Here is a 7,314-nt window from a genome sequence, read left to right on the forward strand (position 1 = left end):
TTAATCTGTAATTAACCAGAAAAATAAAAACCAAAAGGAGAGCTATTGCTCAAGTGGTAGAGTGCCAGCCTTGAGCAAAAACCATGAAGGGATAGCGTCTAGACCCTGGTTCAAAACCAAATCACAAAGATCAAGCCACAAAGATTCGGGGCTGAGTTGCACCTGGGATTCAGGGTTGTGGTATCATCGCCCTCTTACTGGTACGGTCTTCAGGGACAAGCTCAGCAGCGCTCCAGTGCGGACTTGAGGACGAAGGGAGACAACATAATCCACCAGCTGTAGTTCCCCCTGCTCCCCCCCCCCGCTATTCACCTCACCGATCCCCCCTGCCCCCCCCCACGCTATTCACCTCACAGATCCCCCCTGCCCCCCCCGTCCCCCCCCATTCACCTCACAGATCCTCTTGTGTGCCATGAAACAGAGTTTGGCAAACAGTATCTGCCTGCTGCCATAGCTGTTTATTTAACACCATTGATGGACTGGCTTCACTTCTTTTCCCTCTTCCTCCTCCCTTTCCAAAGAACAACTTACAATTAGGTTACACAGTGGGCACATGACAATTCCAGGTAGGAAGACTGAAAGCTCTCTCTGATAACTGGCCAGCTGGAGTGTGCAGGGAAGGATGACCCGCCACCAAGTCCTTTGGATCTGGAGATGGGATCCAGTGAATGTGAGGAGGAGCAGCTTTTCTTGGCCCAGTGCCCTAGAATGAATTTGTCACAGGGACATTTGCATAAGTGGACTGAGTGGAGCAATGAATTATATCCCCAACAGTCGTTTGGTTAAAAAAAAAATATAGCAGTGTCCCTGCATCTTTGTTTTTGTTGTTGTAGTTGTTGGTAGTGGTCATGGGGCTTGAACTCTGGGCCTGGGCTCTGTCCCTGAGCTCTTCAGCTCAAGGCTAGCACTCTACCACCTGAGCCACAGCACCACTTCTGGTTTTTAGGTGGTTTATTGGAGATAAGAGTTTCATGGACTTTCTTGCCTGGTCTGGCTTTGAACTGTGATCCTCAGATCTCGGCCTCCTGAGTAGCTAGGATGACAGACGTGAGCCACCAGCGCAAGCTTTCTGCATCTTCTTACACCACTGTGATGGTTTGCTAAAACTACAAAAGGTACTTCCACAAAGGAATTCTAGAGAGAAATTGGAGTAACTACCAGGCCTTGGGTCCTGGCAAAAGAGCACACAGAAACCCTTCTGCAATTCAGTTTAAACTTGTCTCCTCAGACCTTCCCCAGGCCTTCCACAGCCATCTCCTGTGGCGCCTCTGGGCTGGTCCCAGCTGCCTCCAGCCCCTCCTCCACAGTGCCGCCCCAGGGACTGTCCTAAAACCACGGCTGAGCTTGTCTCATCCTGTTCAAAAGAAATATTGTGCTGGATCGTGGGAGCCACCAACATGTCTGATCTCCATGCCCTGACATGTGATAGGGGCTCAGAACGTATTCCCACTGGATAAAGGATTCCTTCAGATCTCACACATGGAAAGGTCTGGAGTCACATCCCCCACCTTGCCAGTTCCAATGTCAGCGTCCACTTCTGGCTCATCATGGCTTCTCTGGTGTGGTCACTTTGAGGAACTGCAGTAGAAATAAACTGTATCAAGACCCCACCGCAGGCAGCAGACCGCTGTGTGTCACGGGCAGCACAGAGGAAACATGGCCCTTGTTGTCAGAAAGCTGTGCTTTGAAGAGGCCGCCGGAGCCTCAGTCTCCTAGTCTACAAAATGGCAGAGTGGACTGGGAAGGAAGGTAGCCGCAGTAGTAAAGCATTTGCCCAGCCAGCACAAGGTCCTGAGTTCAATTCCTAGTATTACAAACATACACACACACACACATACACATACACACACACACGTGCACACACACACAAATTACATAAAAAGTGGACTTTTTGTATCCTGCTGGTCTGAATGGGGAGGGGGGGAAGGGGTAAAATGCAAGGTTGTGCCAGGTGCTGGTGGCTCTCACCTGTAATCCTCGCTCCTCAGGAGGCTGAGTTCTGAGGATCATGGTTTGAAGCCAGCCCAGGCAGAAAAGTCTGTGAGACTCTGATCTCCAATTAGTCACAGACAAAGCCAGAAAGGGTGCTTTGGCTCAAGTGGTAGAGAGTTAGGCTTAAGCAAAAGGAGCCCAGGGATAGCACCCAGACCCAGAGTTCAAGCCCCAGGAACGACCCCCCCCCAAAAAAAAAAAATCGGCCAGGTAAGTATGAGAAGCAAGTAGGGACGGTACTGTACGTTAGGAAGAGCTCTAGAAGGCAAACCCACCCACCCTGCCCACCTCCCCCACACGCTGCCTCTCAGCAGGGTGCACTTCAGATGCACCTGGTAAGCAGGTATCTCCCTGGGGGGGTAAGGGGGAGCCTCGCTGGGAGGAGCTGCGGAAGCATCTGCGAGACCCTCTGGTTGCCACCCTAGGTCTCCCCCCACCCCACTTTCCCCCAATATTCTGGGCAGCATTCACAAATATCCAGATTAAACATCCAATAATTTCACATTTCTTTGATCTCATGGTGCTAAGTATAGAAATAACCTTTTGATTTTTAAATAGAAGTCAGGAACCGAAGACAAGCGAGAGCCTTCCAAGCCACCCAGGCACAAGTGTGGGGTTCAGGCAGGGCGCAGAACGCCGTGGGGGAGCCGTCTGACAATCCAGAGTTCCGGAGAGCAAGGTCTGAGCGCGCCTCGCAGCAAGCAGGCACCGCCTGGGCCGGGAAGATGATTAGCAAGAAACCGGGAGCACCTCAGGGGACCCTCCCACAGACAGTCTGTCACCCAGTGTTTTTACCATTCCGTTTCAAAGTTTAATTAGAGAATCGCTTTCCAATGCTTAGAGGCAATTAACCCCTTTGCATCAGTCCCCGTGACGCAGGCAACAATCATGGGCCACAGACGCCAAGATGCCCACGATGGTGCTCAGCCATTGGAAGAAACAGATTGGGAAGAAAACATTTGTCAAGGAGAAGAGCTGACAAATATTGGTGGGGTTTCAAGAGATAAAACTTCCTTCCTAAATGTCACCAGAAGAAACTTCTCATCCGAGAACTCAACCTACCTTGGTCTCAGCTCCTCTTTTCCTGCAGGCCCATACGCCGCCGCCCCGCCGTTCCCTCCTGGACCAGCTAGGCATCAATTCCCAGAGAGGAAGACCCAGGTCATGGCGTGGGGAGGGAGGAGGAGTTCACACACCAACGCGCTCTCTTTCCCTTGCTTGTTAGCTACTGCTCTGGTCCTGTCTCGTCTACCTCAGTGAGAGAATGGAGACCCCCATAGTTTCACCCAGGTGATACCCGTGCCCAAGATGGTAGGAGAGCCAAGAGAATGTACAAAATGTGCCAGGCATTCAAAAGCAAAATCTGTTTGTTGGTGCCAGTTCTGGGGTTGAAAGTCTGGGCTTGTGTGCTGTCCACAACTGGTGCTCTACCATCTGGAGCCACAACTCCACTTCCAGCTTTTTTTTGGGGGGGGTGCTTAATTGGAAATAAGAGTCTCTCAGACTTTCCTGCCCAGGTTGGTTTCGAACTGCCACCCTCAGATCTCAGCCTCCAGAGTAGCTAGGTTTATTGGTATGAGCCACTGACTCGCAGCTCCAAAACAGGTGCTGTGTCGTCCAATACTATAGTCACTGACCATAGGGAGCAATTTAATTCAAACTCAAATTAAAAGAGAAATGGGGTTGCTCTGAGGCCCCAGGTACATCTCCAGAGCTCCGTGGTCACACGTGGTAGGCGGCCACCACACCAGACAGCACAGCCACGAAGATTCCCATCACAATCTCATCTACAGAGCAGTGGCGTCAAGGGTGAGGGAAAGACCGAACTTCCAACAAGAAAAGGGAAAACTCAGACATGGAAGGCAAAAGGTCATCTAAAGACACTTCCCCAACTTCTCAGTTTTGCCTAGGATCTGCCTTAGGGAAGGCTGGATTGGGTCAAAGACGAGGTCAAGATGAGGAGCAAGACTCTTGCGTAGGATCGGCTCCGTGCCTCTGAGGGACTCACGGCTCTGGCAGAATAGATGCTCAACGCACATCCATCCCTGTGGGCCAGCTGTGAGATACTGAGCACACTTCAGGAAGCACCTGTCCACACACAGCCCTGTTTGTGGCAGGTGAAGCCCAGAGACGTGGCTACTGCGAAGAGAGATACCCAGGCACCAAATGGTAGCCCTCTGGTTTGGATTAAAACCCCAATCAGAAAGCAGCTTGCTGTAGTTGTGGAGATGGGAGGGAAGGGATGGTAGGGGAAAAGCAAAGGAGGAGACAACACTGCTCATTACTTTGCTCATGTAACTGTAACCCCTCCTCTGTACAGTATTCTCACATTGAAAAACTTATTTAAAAAAAAAGAAAGCAGCTTGCTCCCCAAGAATGTATATGTGGTATCTTCCTCACGGTCTATTAATGGGAAGGAACACAGGGAAGGACACACACACACACACACACACACACAGAGTTCAGTACTGTCCAGCTCTGGGGGGGGGGGGGCATGCGGCCTCCAATCCTAGGTGCACTTTTCTCCCAACCCCGCTCTGTGCCTCACCCTACCCCATCCTCACCTCTTGATCATTTCTGTCTCTACAGCCCCCCTTCAGCGAGGCTGACTTCCAGCATCTTCTCTTTTCAGAGCCTGTCCTGTTCATGATCACTTTAAAAGGGATACAGAAAGGGGACAGAAGGGACTGTCTCATTTTATTCTGGAAGTCAAAATCTATGCTCTTTCCAGAAAATTAGAAGGCAAAAGGAAAGTGGAGGGATGCGGGGTGGGGGGAGATCAGAGGCAAACATGTTTTCTAGGAGTAGCTGACTGGTAGATGGGCCTTTGAACAGGTCAGGGAGCAATCGTGATTTCCCACACTGCCCCAACTTCCTGTGGTTGGTAGACTGTATTCACTCAAGTAGTCCCTTGGGTTGGATGTTATTTCCAATTTCTCTTTTATCTGCGGGGCTTGATTTACCTCTTCAGGCACAAAATATTTTTCCACATTTCGGATGATTTCTTTGGGCTACCTTCCCCAAACTGGAATTACTAAATCGAAAGTTCTGATTATCTTAAAAAGATTCACGATACAAACTCACTGCTGGGGCCTTCCTTTCCCTCCTCGCGCAGCAGCCTTCACGTTAGCTTTCCCTCCACTTAGTAGGTAAGTGGTTTGTTGTTGTTGTTGTTTTAAAGGGAGAGTATTAGGGATTGAAATCAGAGTGAGTCCTGGCCCTTAGCTTTTTCACTCAAGGCCAGTGTTGAAGCTCTTGAACCACAGCTCTGCTTCCAGCTTTTTGGTGGTTAATGGGGGCTCAGTCTCAAAAACTCTCCCGCTGGGGTTGGGCTCAAACTACGATCGTCAGGTCTCTGTCTCTTTTGAGCAGTTAGGATTATAGGGGTGAACCATTAGCACTAGCTCTCATGTGAATGAATACCTTTCATTATTTGAGTGATTGATCCTCACAACCTGTGAAAAGTTTGGTGGGGTCTGAAACTGGACAGGGCTTTGCCTGGCCTGTGTGAGGACTCCCAACCCCACCCCCACCCCAATCCCCCAATCTCCAAGCCCGACGGGCAAGAGGGCTCTCCTAGCCTGATTTATCTTCTAGACCTGGGACAAGGATTCCTATTGACTCTAAAGGAAACAGACCCAAGTTAACACACCAACAAAAACCCAACCCAGTCAGGTGGGGCTGCCTTCAGCCAGGCCTGTGACCTTCAGAGTGGCGGCAGGGTCTTCAGGGTTTGGACCCGGCCTAATTCCAATGCGGTGGGTGGAAGGGAAATCAGCCCACATTAGGCACGAGCAAACCCGAGGCCCAGGGACTGTCTGTGTGCAGATTTCCTGGGGAGCAGCGGGGACGGGCGGAATATACACGGAAAGCAGCAAGTCTCAGTCTGAGAACCAAGACGTGCAGTGGGAGAACAGGAACAAGCAGAAATACAGGAAAAGCAAAAGATGAAGGAGAGGAGGGGGGGGGGGCGGGGTGCGAGGTGCGGGGGGGGGGGGGCGCCGAGGCCGCTGGAGATGATGGAAATTCGGGGAGAAGCACGGGGGTGGGGGCGCCGCCCTCATGTACAGGACCAAGGGAGAAGAACCCAGAATCAGGACCCTGATAAGGGAGACCCCCCCCCCCGAGATTCCAGCTGGAGAGACAGACAGACCCGGGGAGGGGCAGGGCCGAGAAGAGGGGCGCTCGTCAGAGAAAGCGGGGCGCACGAGGTGGGTGGGAAAGGGGGTGCGCTTAGCCTGCACGGGCTCGAATGCGGGCCGGCGGCGGGCTCCCCTGGGGTCCAGGCGGGGCAGGAAAGCAGCAGCCCCAAATTTTGCCTCCGACCCCACTGGGTAGCCCGCTCCGAAGGGCCTCATTGACTTGCCCCTGCACCCTCCGCACCTCTACACCCCTGCATCTCCGCACCCTTGCACCCCTACCCCCTCTGAACCTCCGCGTCTCCGGCACCCCTGCACCCCTGCATCCTTGCCCCCCCCCACCCCGCCCCACTGCGCGCCGCCCGGACCCGCACGTGGCGCGCGGCGATCCCAGCAGCCGACGCGAGAGGGCGCGCGAGGGTCGCCGGGTGCGCGAGCCGCGAGCGCCCCAGAAACGCCGAGGAGCGGCTCGGGGTGCTCTCGCGTGTAAGCCCTGGAAGCGGGGTGCAGCAAGGGCGCAGGCCGCGGGCCCCACCCCGCTTTCTCTGCACGCGAGCCGGATCTTTGCAAGGCTGCGTGGAACGGAGGGGCCGAGGAAAGACGGGGGGACGGGGGGAGGGAAGAGTCCGGGTACGCGAGGCCCCCCGCACCCCCTCCCCGGCTCCTCCCAACCTCCAGTTCCACCCTGCACCCCGAAAGTGCCCGGCCCCACCTCCGCTCACCTCTCGGCCGGCCGGCCTGTGCCTGGGGCTGGGGGGGAGGGGGGCGGCATGGGGGGAGGGGGGAAGGGGGGCTGGGGGGAGGGGCGGGGGGGCGGGGCGAGCTTTAAAAAGCTTTTAAAGCAGAAAAAAAAGGCCCGGGAACGCGGTGCGGGGCTGAGGTGCTCGAGATGATTTTTGTGTTGCAAATTGCCGTGCTTTTACTGAGGGCTGATGAAAATAAATGAAGCTCCTCGCCCTCTTGCTAATAAATGAGAGGAGGGAGCACATTATTATGCCACCTGCTTCTGATTCCTAATTGTGGTAACTTCACTCTCAGACTGCGGCTGGCTGCTCCACACCGCAGGCGCATAAGCCACAGTAAAAAATACATAACAGTACGGAAGGCCCGTTGGGGTGGGTTTTTGGGGGGGCAGATGAGGTTCTCATTGCATTTGGGGACCGTCCTTACGGGTGTGTATCGA

General features: G+C 53.7%; 1 long non-coding RNA gene across 1 annotated transcript in view; it reads right to left on the minus strand.

Annotated features, from left to right (window-relative positions):
• Window positions 1-543: 543 nt before the first annotated feature.
• The window catches only part of LOC122118890, a 14,007-nt gene continuing 7,236 nt past the window's right edge, over window positions 544-7,314 (minus strand). The window contains exons 2-3 of the long non-coding RNA XR_006149448.1: window positions 1,509-1,578; window positions 544-703 (exon numbers count right to left, since the gene is read on the minus strand). This is a non-coding gene — a long non-coding RNA (uncharacterized LOC122118890). The remainder of the gene's footprint in view (window positions 704-1,508; window positions 1,579-7,314) is intronic.

This window comes from Dipodomys spectabilis, unplaced genomic scaffold (genome assembly GCF_019054845.1).
Source record: "Dipodomys spectabilis isolate Male_0828 unplaced genomic scaffold, ASM1905484v1 ptg000157l, whole genome shotgun sequence".
NCBI classification, from domain to species: domain Eukaryota; kingdom Metazoa; phylum Chordata; class Mammalia; order Rodentia; family Heteromyidae; genus Dipodomys; species Dipodomys spectabilis.